We start from the raw sequence: 17,303 nt of genomic DNA on the forward strand, positions 1-17,303 counted from the left end.
TCGATTTGAAGCAGTTTTGATGCCAAATTGCCCACTATAACTATTAGTCATTCATTTATTCCAGAATGCACTTCATGTCTTTCATATCATGCGTTCAATTTCCTAGAGAAATACATGAAAAACACAAGCAACACAGAGGCCATCAACAAGCCAGAATGGTAATCTATCAATACCATTGAAAGGTATGTGCACAACCACACCAATTTCATTTCCATCTGTGTGAAGATGGGAGGTACATCAAGCTCTATTCCCAATAGGTTAAACAATAGCAATTCAAGTGCCTCATTGCTGCACACCAAAAACAATGCACCGCATGAGTCTTTGAATGAGCTGTTGAAAGAAAACAGCCACTTTCCTGTCAAGGTGAACATCCTGAAATTATTAGCATTATTTACAGCACTGGAACACTGTGGAGAAGAGTGAAGAAGGAAACAGTAAGTACTTGAACACTGTGTTTAAAAGGTGGAATATATTGCCAGGCATGGTGTGGGGCTGCATCTTGATTGTCTCGGTTGGTGCAAACTGTACAAGGAGAACTGCTTTGACGAGGAGGATCGTTTGAGGTGGCTGTAGCATGAGGACATCGTTTAATTTAGTCTCTCTAACATGCACACTCTCTCCTCTCTCCCTTCCTCACAGCCTGACTTTCTAGTCTACTGCCCTGGCTCTTAACACATGTTAAGTACAGAGGTCAGGTGGATGCTAGGGGTCGTTCTGTTCTGTTAAAAAGAAGAATCAGCTTATTAAAAAGTGAGCTCAAGAGGAAGCGTCCATATTCCACCTCCCACTGCACACAACCACTTTACTAAGCTAATTAGCTACTTGGGCCAGTATCTGGTGTCAATGGGGGAAACAACATATTTCACCCTGCCAGCTTCTATTGGTGACCTCGGATGAACTTTTGATACACTACTAAAGCAGATGCCCAGAGATGTCAGTGGTGCCCGGCGAATTCAGCTCATCGTTTACAAGCTAGTGCCATCTCTTAGCTTAAAGGTCTCTGATCCTCTAAAATAAGGTAAACTGTTTTACTGGTATATGTACAAAGTTGTGTTTGGTTACCAACTCAGATGAACCCTGCCACGCTTTTTTTTTTATGTGCACAGTACCACAAATAAGCTACAATTGCTATCCAGTCATTTCAGGATCCCACCTTAGCTCTGATGAGTACAATAATTTGACATGCAAATAGCAATTACTGTAGATTCACTTCAGTTGACATTCAACATCTCTGGCTTTTCATCCGCCTAGTTTTCTGTAATCACAATTGAGGATCATGCCTTTGCTAGAATTCAAGTGAGAGAAAAATAAGACTCTGAAGTTTGCTGGATATTTTCCATGTGTCTCCTTAAACCATCACTTACTGATTGCATCCCCGTGCTGCCTTCTGGCACAGCAGCCTGGGTCTTTGATTAGAAAAGACTCCCCCATAATCACAAGTGTATGATTATGGCATTAGGCAGGATTCTTCACATTAGAATTTGCAATCAAGAAATTGGCGTCAGGGATCGATACAATGCAGCACCTCATCTGATGGCAGAGTGGGGAGAAGGAGATTGTGTGTAGGAAGAGGAGGCTTAGGATCAATTAGGAAGCGGCTGCCACGTCCAGACATTACTTTTAATCTTCTAATGCATCTGTGCGAGGACGTGGGGCCTAGCGTTTGTTGGCATCTAAGAAGGAGGAATCGATCCTTTCTGCACATTTTGACGCCACTTCATCGTGGGCCGTTTCAACAGCGTTTAAGACGTAATGAAAGGAGGGAGCTTAAATCCGCTTACCCACTCTCCTAGAAACTGTATTTGGTGTCACACTTTAGGTGAAGCTGAAACATCTTAATCCTTTGAAATAGTTTCTAATACATTTGAATACCTGGTTAATCTCTCAGATGTACTGTAGTCTACTATAGTGCTGAAGGCTCGCCTACTGTGTTGACATCCTCTTTCCTCGTACTGACATTTCAGGCACATAAAGGGATCGAGGTAAGAGGCCTTGATTGACCTGCACAGTCCCACAAAAGACAATCGCTGAGAAACACAACCAGATGTAAAAGTTTTTTTTTCCTGCTATCCTTTTACAATAAAGTCAATTACTGAACTCATAATTGTGAACCCATGATACAGTGACAAATTATTTCACTGTGGGTAATAATGTTTCATTGGATAATCTTAACTGTCTGGAAGAGATTCATGCTACAATTGTGCTGAAAATAATACAGGGGACTTGTGTTGTATGGAGTCCTTATCAGTGTAGTCCATGTGGAGTGTGTGGCTCATTCCATTAATCAGGCATCATTTAAACCAGCAGGCTTGGTGACAGGGGACCCAATCACTGGTGAAAAAAGCCATTCCCGACATTCCCACTCCATGTCCCCTGCACTAATGCACTGTGGCAACCTTCTAACTATCCAATTCCAGACCCAGACCCCCACAGTTTACACAGTTCCTCAGCTTCATCCCAGTCTCCATCCCTTCACTTTCATTAGACCCCACACCTCTATCAAAGGGAGAACGGAGGAAAGTTGCAGTTCCATCTCATGTCAGAAATTTGCCTCTAAGGAACAGGACAGTGGGGTAGAGCGAGCACAGACTGAGTGTAATGAGAAAGAGAGAGAGAACGAGAGATGAAGGAGGAAGAGCTCAAAGCCTCGCTGAGCGGTGCATTTCTAAAGGGTTTAACCAGAGTGCTAAAGCTCACAAAGATAATATTGTGCGTCAAGTAAACATATGCCGTAGAACACGTCCATGCACACGGGTGTGTGTTCATAGTGGATAGTGAAGAAGAGGAAACACGGCATCAAAAAGTCTGACAAATTACATATAATTTCTATTCATACATTGCGCCAAGTGCTTCAAATGAGGTCTGATAATCTCAGCTTTAAAAAGTGAATTACTGAAGCAACATGATGCAAAAAAGCCATTACCTAAACTGCAGGCTTACACACAGAAACTCTCCGCTAACATGTGGCAAGTAAATCTTGTCTTAAATTATGACAGCATAGTGTATTTTGAAAATTGTTATCTGCACCGATCAAATACGACAGTGCAACAAACCAAAAGCCTTGTTCACATTTTCCTGCTTTTAAGCTTGTTTGAATCTGGACAGGTTCTGGAAAGTTTCCAGGCAATTTATTTATTAAGAGCAGTCATAGCCTGTAACTAAAAATGCTTTGTAATAAATTAACAAGAATTTTGTTTATCAGATAATCTGTTAACAACTTTTTTTTTACTGTCAAGCACTGACAAATGGTCATCAAAGTGCCAAGAACCTAAGCCAAAACTGCTATCAATTAATTCTTCGACTACTTGACAGATCGTGAGGTTATTTTTAACCCGAAAATAGGCAGCAATCATGGTTAACACTAGCTCTGAATGCATTTAAAGAACTGTGAGGCCAATATAAAAATTGCTCTCGTATTAATTGCATTTTCCAAAGTAATGTTGCCCATTAAATGTATGTTTAATCTCACAAATATCAAAATGGGATCAGTATTCTGTGAAATATGTTTCATGAATGAATAATTGAGCTAACATCAAAAGAAAAAAGTAGTTTGAATGACTTTTAATCATCATTTTTAAAAAATAATACCCATCATCAACAGTTTGGGAACTGAATGACAAGACTACAAGAAAAGTGCTCTAAAGGGATAATGTTCCTATGCACCTTGATGGCTATAGATATTCATATACTGTTGTAGTGTGCATCTATATATATATATCTATATACTGGATATGTGTGTGCACCCGACAGTGAAAGGAAAACTAATCCTGCTGACAGACTCTGAACCTGACCTGAGCTGTGACCCCAAACAGCAGCAGCCCATGTAGAGAAAGATGGACAAGCTGGCAGGATGCCTGAGCTTGCAAACATCTTCTCTTTTCCAAGCACTCTCAAGAACTGACAAAGCTTTAAAGATGCTGCTGAGGTTCTGAGACCAGTAGCGCAGAGAAGCCACCCCCACACACACACATCTGAGGAGAAATGATATTCTGTCCTGCGGAGAGAGAAAGTTATAACTCAAAGATCCACAACAGTGTCATGATTAAAAAGGCGGAGCGAAAGAGAAAATGAGTAAAGGAAATTGGCAAATTCATTGAGATTGTCTGTCCTGTGTGTGTGTGTGTGGTTTCTGTAAAAGAGACAAGTAAAGAAGGTACAGGAGACAGAAGAATAGCTATAGAACCAGGACAAAAGAAAGGGGCACCAAACATGCACTGTTTAATCAGTTCTTATTGATCAACAAATTCCTAACAACTACACTGAAGTTAAATTTGGATCTGGAAAAAAAATTGTTTTTATGCCAACAGTGTGTGAAGCAGAACCCCCAACTTCCAGATTTCTGCAAAATGTTTCATTTCGAACCTCCCTGCAAACCCTATATAATTTTCTTAAAGCATAGCCCACTTTTAAGAAAGTGAGAGCAGTATCAGGATACATGCAGAGGGTCAAAAATGCAGAACACAACATACCAGCAAGGACCCTTCAATATGAGCTCCAGACTTAAAACTTGATGGACTTGGGATTTCAATGCTATAAAATGTTGCTAGAAAGGCTGTGTGGATTTTAAGGAAAACAGAGGTGAATTTGAGATATATGGTGGTTGAATCACGCTGTGAGTCTAAACATAACGGTTGGGTATGGTTGTTAACTTGCAAGTTGAAAGGGTACGGGGTAAGATAGAAATAGGAGTCCCTGTGGGCCTCCGCCACTCCAATTTCAACCGTGGCGTCCCAATTAAAATAGTTGCAGGGCAAAAGAGGTTTCTCTACTAGGCTGGAAAAAAAGGTTCACAGACCCCCTTCTGAGAGGAAAGACGAGGCAGCAGATTGCTCAGATTTAAATGATAATTTCCAGAGAAAAGATAAAAGCTCAATGCCTATTTACGATAAACCTTTCCAAAACAAACTTTCTCTCGGCGGTACGATTGCACAATATCTGGACAAATATTTGATTCCAAGCAATTATGTTACTGAATGTTACTCATGTGCTCCTCTGCTATATGTGCTTTTTACTGCATAATTCATCTTTATATATGACTGAAAACAAGAAAGAGACAGTCATCTTGAAAATGGGAACTTTTTCAAAAGAACAATTGAGCACAGAAACATGATGCGTCAAATCTTTAACTCAAACCTTAACATAATAATAGATATTGATCGTGGCAGTGAGAGTGATAAGAGCAAGCCTACCTCAAAATAAAAGGAATCTAACTCCCTTTAATTGAGCTCCAAACACTGCATTATTGTGTATCTCCACTGTCAACATACTCGCTGATTATTCAACCCTTCCACAAGAAATGTGACAAACAAGAACAATCTCTAAAACAGTACGTATTTAGTTTTGCTTCAGTTGCCCTTCATTAGTTCCTCTAAATATGGCTGGCCAATTATGCCTTTCTTCCATTGCAATTACATTATTTTATTTTTTACTTTTTTTATTTGTAGTGATCTGCAAAAAAAAGAAAGCGCTCATTATCTTGTTACTGGCTTTCTGTCCTTTAATCCTAATGAAACTGACAGTCACAAATAGGCTGTGTAACCACTCTGCTTAAAAAAGAGACGATGCTTTAAAAAAAGCCTATTGTTTTCGTTTCATTTTCACTGATCAACATAAATGGAAACATTAAAAACTGTAGCCCAGAGTACTGTTGTTCTATCTAACTGCGGAGTTCATGAGACAAACAAAATGTAAAAGATTGAGCTGACAAAAGGCCAAATGAAGGAAACATAAATTCCATTCTTTACACAGTTACAAATACAGGTTTTATGAAACAATTGCCACTTTCATGTTTACCAGCAAAGATCAGTTACATGATGTAGATATGAATTTCGTAAGAAGAAACAAGATGTGCCTAAACATATCATGTTGCAGAAATGATCTAATAGACTTCTGGATTACATGCCATCTTGTTTGATTTGCAGATGTTGCAATCCCCCATTCATGGTATTTCACCACATTACAATAGCCAAACCTCCAGGAAACAGTCACATAATCACACTATCAATATTGTCTCTCCAAGCGAAGACTCTCAAGAAAATAAAAAAGAATAATCCACACATTACACAAAGTCTGACTGTAAGTAGTTATAAGATTTTAAAGCTATGACTTCTCCATTATCAGGCAACTATGCTTTAAACACTTCATGTACAATATATGCTTCAAAAGACGGAGATCATTTGTTTTTTGAAACTATACTAACTCAGTATCAACACAGAGGCTGTAAATGCATGCTATTAGGCCACTGCCTTCAAAATGATGCAACACTCAGACAATCTAACATCTTAAACTGCAACTTTACCACTGCCTAAGGAAGTCCTTCCTCTGCAATCCACAGGCAAACCATAGCCACACTTAGTTACATAAAGTTGCATGCACAGATAGATGTGCGGTAAGGATGCTTAACTGTCTGTCAGCTTATATTAGGACAAAAGAAAATACAGGCTGTTCAGTGGGGAAAAGAGGCCGAGAAGGAGATGAGTGTGGTTGCCTGACTTGACTTTCACCTTCTGTCAACAACACGGGTTGAAGTTAATGAGGTTGTTCCATGGTCCTATCACTGCCAACCCCGGTGGCTTCTAACACTATAAATTCTCATTTCCTACAGCGTCTTCATGAAGTCTGCTCCCTGCCACATTTTTCCGAAGACAATGCCTCCACATATCTTGCAGAATGAAATCTGGGACATCCTTTGTTCATAAATACAGGCATTGAAAACAGAATGGACTGAACTGCGGCTGTGTGAAGTCACAGTGACATGGCACACATATATAATCAATGCGTCACACACCTAGGAGAGAACAGGGACAAAGCCCGATGTGGCAGTAATAACAACCAAAGGTAGATCATTATAATAATGCACATGTGTGAGTGTGTATGTGTTGGAGTCTGTGCAGATTTAATCATCAGCATGTGAGCTGTCAATGATGAAGTTAAGTAGGTTGAATCATTGAGTCAGACGCGAACAATGAGTGGCCCAATGCCCATTGTCACCACAAGGTCACATGGAAGATATAGGTTAGAGAGAAATTCAGGAGTAGATGGAGACGTAGAAACTTCAAAATCACAAAGAAAGAGTTTAAAAAAGCAGACCAAAAAAACCCAAAATTATCTGCAGAAGCACACCACCCCCAAAATATTGTGACCTTCATTTAAAATCAAATCATTCTGAAGGACTGTAGAAATAAAGTACCAATCAGCAGCTTAAAAGCAGGCTGAATATGTGAGAGATTTGTCTTTGTAAAAATTTTGAACAGCCAGGATGACACGCAGCTCTTCTGTCATACATGTGGGGGGACCGGAAAAATGCCTACCTTCCCCAAAAAATTACCACTGTAGTAGTACAATCTGTAAATTATTAAGTTGGTGTTACAATTGCCTAACCTCAACCAATCATGCTGGTGTGATCTATAATTCAACAAGGGCTGCCGACTTTCCCTTATTATTACCAACACAGTGGAATTCCAAATGAGCTCACTACTCATCCTCACTCTTTGTCACTCTATCAGTCTGTCTCTCTCACTTCTCCTCGCTGTCTGTCTCGTCTGTTTCAGTGATTGTCTCTTTCTGAACCTGACAACAGCATGCATTTCTAAATACATCACATACATCCATTACAGCTGTGCACGGAAATCGTCATTAGCAGTCGGTCTTTGCAATAAGAAATAAAAAAAGAAGAAGAAAAAAATTCAATCTAAGAGGAAATGCAGCAATGGTATCGGTGCTACTCCAGACGACATGAGAGGGTGAGCGAGTGAAAGTCGCAAAAAAGCCTGTTTGATCATCTTCCTAATTATGTCTGTAACAATACCCAAGTTGTTTTGCACAGAATCAGCTAGAGAATATGCAAATAGGCGCTGCTACTCTGCACCCGTATGCTGAGTCTGGGCAGAAGAAAAAAGTGCATTGTGGTGCTTTCTTGTTTTGAATTTCAAAAGGAAAGTGAAAAATGTCCAAGAATTCTCTTTATAACCCCAGGCATTAATTCTGCATATTACAATCAATTATAGAGATCTGAATAGCAGATTTATCTATGGAGAGAACATCTGGAGAGGAGTACTTCAATAAGACTATTGTATCAAAAAGGACTCCTCTGTGGAAATGAAATGCTACACTGCAACCAAAGTCTGCAAGAGAAGACTCTGAGAGAGGAGACGCAGGGTTAGGGGTGCAATTAAGACAGAGGAGACAGTAGACAACTCCCTGATTGATGGTGTTGCATATTCAGTAACACTCTGCTAATACCGGAGGACGGGCAGCCATGGACGGGCACATATACCTCCACACAAACATTTAAAAATACAAACATATGCGCTTCAGTACTCGCGTCTATAAGCACACTGAATATCAACAAAGAAAAGTACCAGAGAAATTCAAACTCATCTCTTCTCCAACTTCACTAAACCAATTTCTTCCGAACACTAAAGCGCAAGCACTTAATACACTAGCAAAGAGAAATACAGCAGCTGAGCAAATAAAGTTGATTCCAGAGAGTACATATTGTCTTACACAGTGCAGTTCTCAAGGTTACATGTAATAAAACTTCTTAACACAAGCATTACAAGTAACACTTCTCTCTATACTTGACCTCTTCGGTAACATAGAGATGGTGTATGAAGACGATTCGATTCTTTCATTTTAATTGTTTTGTTTTTAATGAAACAGTTTAACTACTTTTTCTAGCCTCATTTGCATATACCTATACATAACCCCACGGAGGGATGCGGCAGTGCGTTTAAAATGTATCTTTTACTGTATATTTAAGTGAGAACACACATTTAAAAATAAAAATAGGCAGTGATGCGCTGTGCAAACCCTCATACACTGGTATTCCTCATGCCTCTCTGTTCAATAATTAAACAGAAAGAGTTTCGGCAGTGACATGGTGGGGCCTGCATCTTATCTATCTACCTACCCGAAGGTCCACAGAGACTGCGTTTTATGCAATAAGAAAAGCTTTTAACGGGCCAGAGTCAAAGTGAGAGCTGAACCTTTGACCAAAACAAGAAACCAGAGGCCTGAACAGGCCCTTCTAATGTTTTGCACAGATCTGGAAAGGCAGCAGCTCCAACCAGAGACACGTGACTTTCTTCCTTTCACATGTCAGCTCTCCAGGGGTGTAGAAGCTTGAGAGTATACCAAGTTCACAGAGATATTATATTCACAGCAAGTGAAATTCAGGAACCCTAGCAAGGGACAGCCAGACAGAACAAAAAAAGCTTCATCTTTTCTTGGCATTTCTGTGAATTTGGGCAAATACACAGTCATGCCAGTGTATCTGTGGCACGTGTCAAGAAGCCGCAGGTAAATTAAAATGTGTGCAAAAGTGAAGTTTAGAATTTGAATATATGAACATTTATTGTAGCACTATGGTTGGTTTACGAATGCTCACATGTACCTTTGCTACCGCTACAGCAAAAACACAAAAGAAGCAAAGCCACCCACTTTGTGTATGAAGTGATATGGGTTTGAGCAGCAAGCAATAGGAGCGCACAATCACAAACGCACCCAGAGAAAAACCAAAAAAATACTCACACACACATTCTCACACAGTCATGGAGGCACAAACGAATACACAAATGCCACAGCCAGCTTGCCATCTCTCTGCGGACAGGAGGAACACTCCCGCCACATCATTTCAGAGTGCTTTTCATCACAGTGTGACAACATGTCAGCTCCAGTCCCCGTCACTACGCCACACTGCATTGATATTCACCAACTGTGCAGCAGCCTGGGACACAACACAGCCATGCCAAAAATATGACAATGGAAGAATAACTCTCCTGCATTTACTTGCCTACTCACACGCCCACGTGCTCACACTGAGACTGTTACATACATGCACATGTGTGTGTCCTTATTTAAAAATTTTACGCGCCGTATGAATGATGAATATGGGGTTTCCGCGCAAAGCCTTGAAGTCTGCCATCTATATCTATACGCTGCTGGTCAAATGAACTTGGGCTCATTTATGTTGCCATCAGATTGAATTGCTTTTTGCTTTTGTTCTGCGTCTCGTAAAGAGAAGCTCGGAACGCTTCTGTACATGATATCAGGGATCCTTCCTGAACCACCTGTCAGACAGAATGACAGCCTGATTTATTGACTGACTGACAGTGCCAATTCTCCATATATTCACTCTAAACTCATCCCACAAGCTACACTCAAAAATTACTATTCAGCAACCACTCACATTTACGCCCCTGAGGCAAAGAACAGGAGACTTGGGGCAGAGAAGGCTGCTATGGGAGAATGGAGTGGTGTGTGTAGAGCTTTGTGTTTTTCTTTTGTTTTGTTCTGCGTGTGCGAGTGTGTGTGTGTTTTAAATGCACACATTTTCCAGGTTGTATTGAGCATCGTGTCATAATTTAATAACTCTTACTTTTATGATCTGAAATATTAAAAAAAAAATCTGAGACAAAAAGAAAACAGTCACTAGTAAACCGTTTTATGACTTTTCCGTATCTAGAGAATATTAGGATTTTTACAAATGCACTTACATTGCATTGGTGTGAAGCATGAATCATCCCTTGACGTGTAGGGGATATGAAACTGATGAGGAATCAGATAGGCAGCCAAGTCAATCTGCTCTACAAATATTGCCTGCACTGGAACACCAGGTAAGCATGTAATGAAATTTCTAGTGTAGTCTAAAAATCCTGCACAAGAGTGTGATTATGCATCCTCTCTTTTGACTGCTCTGAATCTCCCACACAAACACATACCAGAATATTAATACAAACACATTGGCTGGGGAGATGCATTCAGTGGAGCAATTAAACGTCCCTATGTGTCTGCATACAAACTATCAGTCAAATCACACTCTACAGGTATCCTCTGCGGAGAGGAGGTTGTGTGGATTAATCCACCCCTGCGTGTCCGAGCTGCATGGCTGCTCCCCCAGCCAGAACTACCAGGCTTGTTAAAGTTGATTTATTAGGCCGCTGTTTACTTTGGCTTTCCTAGGCACGGCAAGGTCAACAATAATGGTTCTCTGAATGGGAATAAATTTCGACCGGGGTATATATGGCCATCACTGCTTTTCCCTTCGAACCTTTCATGGTATGCGAGATCAAATCACCCTCTCCATCCTACTCTTGTGCACACACCCACTCGGTTTCTGTCCCTTAGTAACCAAAGGATCACTTGGGAACATCTAAATTGGTGCCCCCTCTGCAATTACTTTTTATTCTCACTGTATCCTCCCTCTTCTCCCCTTCTTCTAGCACTGCATGATGCTTGATACATCTGTTCATGCATGTGGGAGTAAACAGCCGTTACATCAATTAAGGTTCTCTTTTTTATGCAGCCCGAGGTAGGAGGGGGAACAGGGAAACAAAAGAGTTAACATCTACAAACCCAGCTGGATAACAAGGTGTATAAGCACACTTGCATGCTGATAAAACAGTGCATCACTTGCATATGAAAAAAAAATAAGTCCCCGCCCTACACAAGACTGACAAGGCAATATAGCTGCACAACTTGCGACTTCTCTGTAGAAGATAGAAAGGGGGAAAAAACAACTTTATTTACCCTTTCCAACCCTGTCCATCAGTCAGTGCCAGTGTCAGGACACATGCAGTTTTTATTTGTGCAAGTGAGGATTTCTGGTGATGGTTGACACAAAAATGGAGGCCTTACCAGTCTCACTCTGACTTGTGAAAAATGAAATACCTGAACTCATACTGTTTACAGGGATGTGAATATTTTTGAACAATTAAATAATTCCACTCTTATCAGTAAACACTATTTATTTCTGCACAGCTACGTCTTTTCAACTGGCATGGAAGAGTTATCGAATGGTGTAATGAAAGCAGACGAGTGTGCCATTTCCAGGCCTTTAAGCATAAAAGAAAGCAAAGGATGTGCAAAGACTTATGAAAAAGATCTCAAAGCTAGGTAGACTATGCTGCACAGCCAGTAAAGAAAGACATATAGGTGGCTACCCAAAGCTGCTCTCTTTACAGATGCAGCCATTCTAGGAACTGCTTTTATTTCACAGTGGCTACAAAGCTGCTGCAGTGGTGCTCCACTGTGAGCAGCAATACACCTTGCAAATCACAGTACGGTTCATAAATCATCACATGATTGTCATGGTGTTTCATGACACCAAAATTCAACAGATTCAAAAGATGTAAAACAGGAATCCATATGCTTTGCAACCAATTTATCACTAACTGAAGACAAACGCAGAAATAAAAATTATAGGTGTTACTCGGCCCTGTTCAAAACTAAAAGGGATGAAGAACAGGCAATCATTTGAGGCCTTCTATTAATTCTTAATTCACCTGTCCCCACACAAAGACTTGTCTTACTTTTATAAGACTTTATATTTCCAGCTGGAGTTTTAAATTAGTGAAAAAGCAATTTCACTGAATCTTTACACCCTGGTGGCTACAAAAGACTAGACCTCAACATTTGGCTGTTCCTAATTTTTACTGAGCTCCGGTTTTCTTTTGCAGAACATTCTGTAGAAAAAGATGCTTGGGGTAATGTAGAAATGGTGTCACCACACACTTTTGCTCAGCAGAGCAGCTCCGACTCAGTTGTTTACAATACTCTTAGCACTGTCTGTGGCACATGTAACAGAGAACACATCACAGCTGAGAAGACAGAGGTACAGAGTCAAGCAGAGTTAAAAGGTACACTGGAAACTAGTTTGTGTGATAGGTTGCTGGAAAATTAATAAATAATAACCTCACCATTTTCCATTTGTAGTATAACTATGCCGCTGTAATCACTTTATTCCCTAAAAATCTGTACCAATCTGTCTTTATAAAACACTACAGTATCCGAACTCCCCGCTAGAGTGACTATTGATAATATATTACAGCAAAAATTGATCTGAGAAAATCTGTTGCTTCCAATAGCTTCATTGAATTAGGGTCAGAATTAGATGTGTGCTACTGTGGGTGTGAGAGTCGTTTTCAACCTTTATCAAATGTCATCCTTTTCCTTCTACATTTGTCACTTTTGTGCTGTATCTAATGAAGCAGAAACGCCAAGTTTAAAAAAAATAATAAAATAATAATGTAAAATATATCCAGGGTGATTTGTCAAGATTGTGACATTTCGGTGCAGAGCTCAGCTCAAAGTTCTTTGATATAGTCATCACCGTCTCTGTGAGGTTTATAGCAAAAACTTAAATCAACTTTACCAGAAAATTAGCCCCTCCAAATCTACCCACAGTTCCTCTATCACTGAGCGGACTAACACAGCTAATACCAAAACAACCGGCTATTTAATATTCCCCACCAAGCACTAAAATGTTCTGTAATGCATCAGAGGCACATTGGTCAGATTAACATAAACTTCTGTACCCAAACGCTTAGTTTAATTTTAAGACGTTAACTTTTGCCTGGAGCATACCTCCGAGCTCAGATGAAGTGCATTTCAGTGTGTAGCCACCAGCGCTAGCTCATCAGCAGCAACACGCTGTGCTGATATGTAAAAGCTCATTGTGTACTTAAATGCTCTTCAGAGAAGACGGAAGCAAATGAAACAATCTAATTTTTGTAATAACTTCATTTTCCCTGATGAAACATTCAGATATAAAACAGACAGTTTTTCAGTTATCGTAAAGGTCAATAATAGGGAAAAAAAAATCAAATATATCAGGCACAAACACAATTTGAAACTCACAATGTGAAATGCAATATGACGGCAATACCATGAACTGACAAGACTAATATAGAATTAATATAGAATATGGAGTATAGAATGTATTGTGTGCCGTGAACCTGTAATCACATAAACGAGTAGTGAGTTGAAAGGGGAGTAATTTTACTTACTCTGAAACTATTTGGTTATTAATTGCAATACAATAAAAAACTTTAGAGTGAAGAGGCCATTAACAATAGCTGCAAAGCCATTCCTTTGACAGAGTTACAGGCACATCAGCAGCATTTTCTTCACAACTTCTCTGTAACCATTAAACGTTCACCTCATTATGACCTTATAACAATAGATATCTCTCTATAAATCCAGACAGGCAGATAGATAGATATTCAAACCTCCTCATTTTAAAACAGTCCTACCACTTCAACAAACAATTTTTATTCCAACAGCTAATGCAAAGTGTTTCTTGAGAGCCTAAGATATCTTTGAGTGAGCATCATTCCAGTCATTAGATTGTGCTAAACCACAGCTCTTGAAGCAAAGCGCTTTAACACCCCATAAATGCTCCACTCAGTCAACGGCTTTGATGAGGCTTTTGATATGCCTTCAGTCTATTAGGTAGTCAAAGAGAATATACTAGCATATAAAAAAGAAATAAAGTCAACTTCCTTTCATCCATACCGTATCCTCAAATCAAAGACAGACTTAAACAATAATTCTACCGCACAGGACCTAGCAGTATGTATGGATAGACTTTTGCTCTTTAAACGTACAATGTAAGGCAAAACTGATGAGGCTTAACAGCTGAGATTGTTTTGCCACTTATTCCAGGGAATCGGTTCAACTGAGGACATTTTGCAAAGGGAAGGTTCCTTTCCACGCAGCTAGATTAGACTACGTTCTTATATTAATTGAATGGTATTAAATGTAGAGGACTTAGGTGCCTTTATGGAGTGATTTCTATGCATAATTGGTCCAGTCTTTAAATTAAGCTTAATTCTGTTTGTACACTTTTTTTCAACAGTGCTCGACTAGGCTTTTTTCATATAAAGACACAATTCGGAAGTCTGCTACTTATCTTCTAATGATTCATCAGGAACATTTCTGGCATGGCTTTAATGCATTATCTTCTTGTTGTCTGCCAAGACAAGCCACCAGTGGTCACTCATTTGGAATATCTCAAAATCTAGTAGTCAGATAAAGGTTGATGAAAAAGGCCTTTGGTGATATACAGTATAATCGGTTGAAGGAATTCAGACAAAGGCAAAGAACAGGAAATCAGTCGAGTGACACGAGTGACATGAGACCAGGAGTGGTATGAGGCAGATAAAGGAAGCGAAAAGAAAAGAACTATTAGAGGAGAACATCGACATGAAATGGAAGAAGTTTGACTGAAATGGCAAAAATATAGACAAAAAAATGTCGTATAGTAAAATACCCTAAAGATACATTTCAGCAGCGGCAACTAACATAACTGTGTAATTATGCGCAACCAGACACAACGCTGAATCTGTTAATCAGCTTTCCTCGATGGGGTGCTCAGTACCTCTCAAAGAACAACACAGTAAAGTCCAGCACTAAAAAGAAAGCACTGTAATCTTCTACCCAGCCTTGGTAACTAACACATAATGGGTTTATCTCCAGCGAGTGCTTATGATTGATACATGGCTTTTTAAGTCTCCTTAGTTCTCTGTGAAAGAATCTCACAAACACAGGTCACTCTTTTTTAACCCGCAACTAATTCTCTGACACTTCTCTAATAGGATTGGCTGTGGATTCAGTTAATTGTATTGCTACACACATAAAATAATCGGAATTGCAAAGCAATGCATGCTTTCACTTGATCTAGTAGGAATAAAAAGTTTATGTATATATAAATTATTTGAATATCAGTATTCATAGTAGCATAAAGAATAAAGTAACAAAATGACATAATCAAAGCAGGCTATAAATAACCTTAAAGATATACACATTTTTTTAAGAAAAGAAAAACAAATAAACCCCCTTAATTTCTTACCATCGACTGAGAAGCTGTTCTTGGTTTTACTCCATGCTTTTATCAATCTAATTTTATAATCATGAGACAAGCATGACGTATCGGCTTCCAGGCGATCCGACTCTCTTTCTGCCAATGCCAATAACTTTATAAGTCCCTTCTGCTGGAACTGGAAAACAGCCTAATGCTACACACTGAGAGGTTCATTGGTTCTATACCCCAGAGAAGTCGTACTATTGCGGCTGCAAGAGGCGATCACAAAACACCGTCTAAAATGGTCACTTTTTTTTTTTTATTGTTTTGAAGATACATTTACAGTTTTAAAGTCTTTATTATTTTTCGTTAGACAAAGTAGAAATTGAAATCCCAGTCTGGCTCTTTTTTTCATTTTCACATGCAAGACCCTGAAATTTATAATACCATTTATTTGAATTATTTCCACTACATGAAATAAAATGTATCATGCCTCTCCAACTTTTAGTAGATACTGCAATTATAGGCATACAACCAGGTGGCCACTACCCGTGAGGTTAACAAAAGAAAAAAAGAAGCTCTCCTAGTTCTCTGTAAATAATTAGTAGATTTTCTCCCGCACTGATTCTCACTGTGATCTGCAGTTAAAACAGAGGCCAATTTCATCCCTGGAACCATCAAGACATAATCCATCGTAAAAAAGGATGAAAAGAGATGTTATTCTTATTATCTAATTAATCCTGCCCATGCCCCGAGGTTATTTAATTTGTTGAAAGACCATTAAAAACCCTGCACCCAGCAAATAAAATAATGAGGATCTTAATTTGCTCCAATTCGGGAAGGCATTGCCATAAACAAGAGCAGGCAGTATCAGGCCCTCTAGACAGGCCAAGTTACTCACAAAATTAGGCAAATGGTACTAACAGCAAACTTTTGCAAATGTAATACCTCTGACAGCAGTGACAATAATTTACTCGTTGTGCCCACATGACACCCTATAAACAGGAAAACAAAGCATTAACTTGTCAGCGCGAAATGATGTCTATTTAACTGACTGTGGTGCAGGAAAAGCTGTTTTTTGTTTAAGAACTTGATGTGTCTATTATGGCAAAAGGAAAAGATAAACTAATTCATCAAAGTGAGATTAAGTGTGTTGAAAAGCTCGGTTTGTCAGTTATAGCGCATCAAAGGACAAACTGAAATCCATCAACGACAGATTAACAAGGAAAAAGAAATGTTTCAAGAAGACTATGGCTTAGAAAGGAGTTCAACTGCAGGGGTAAGAATCAAGGAAATGACAATGAGCGACAAAAGCACTTTCTTCTCTCTAATACACCAAATGATGGCATGCAATATCGCTTCATTTTAGAAAGGACCATTATTCCAAGTACTCTGAATCTAATTTGTGAAAGGACTCTGAATTCATTACCATGATACAATAGAGTTTAGCCAAGTCACAAGCTAAGAAAAGAAAACAAGAGTCGCTCCAGCAAACTTTTAAGAACAAAACTTTTGCCCTAGCTTACCGATGCATGAGGCCCTGAATATTCTTAGAACCATACTCTTAGCATCCATCATACCCAAGTAGATGTGGCATCAGAGAGGCAGCACAAAATGTGTTATCTTAAAAATCGATCTCTAGCTTTAATTAATTCTTTCGTTTCTGAAACCAGCATCGGATCGATAAGAACTAGGCGCTACTTGAAGAATGTCATAGATA

At 39.3% G+C, this 17,303-nt stretch overlaps 1 protein-coding gene across 5 annotated transcripts in view; it reads right to left on the bottom strand.

The window, feature by feature from the left end:
• The window catches only part of diaph2 (diaphanous-related formin 2), a 346,148-nt gene that overhangs the window by 278,923 nt on the left and 49,922 nt on the right, over positions 1-17,303 (bottom strand). The gene's annotated exons all lie outside the window — the stretch shown is intronic.

This window comes from Oreochromis aureus, linkage group 2 (assembly GCF_013358895.1).
Source record: "Oreochromis aureus strain Israel breed Guangdong linkage group 2, ZZ_aureus, whole genome shotgun sequence".
NCBI classification, from domain to species: domain Eukaryota; kingdom Metazoa; phylum Chordata; class Actinopteri; order Cichliformes; family Cichlidae; genus Oreochromis; species Oreochromis aureus.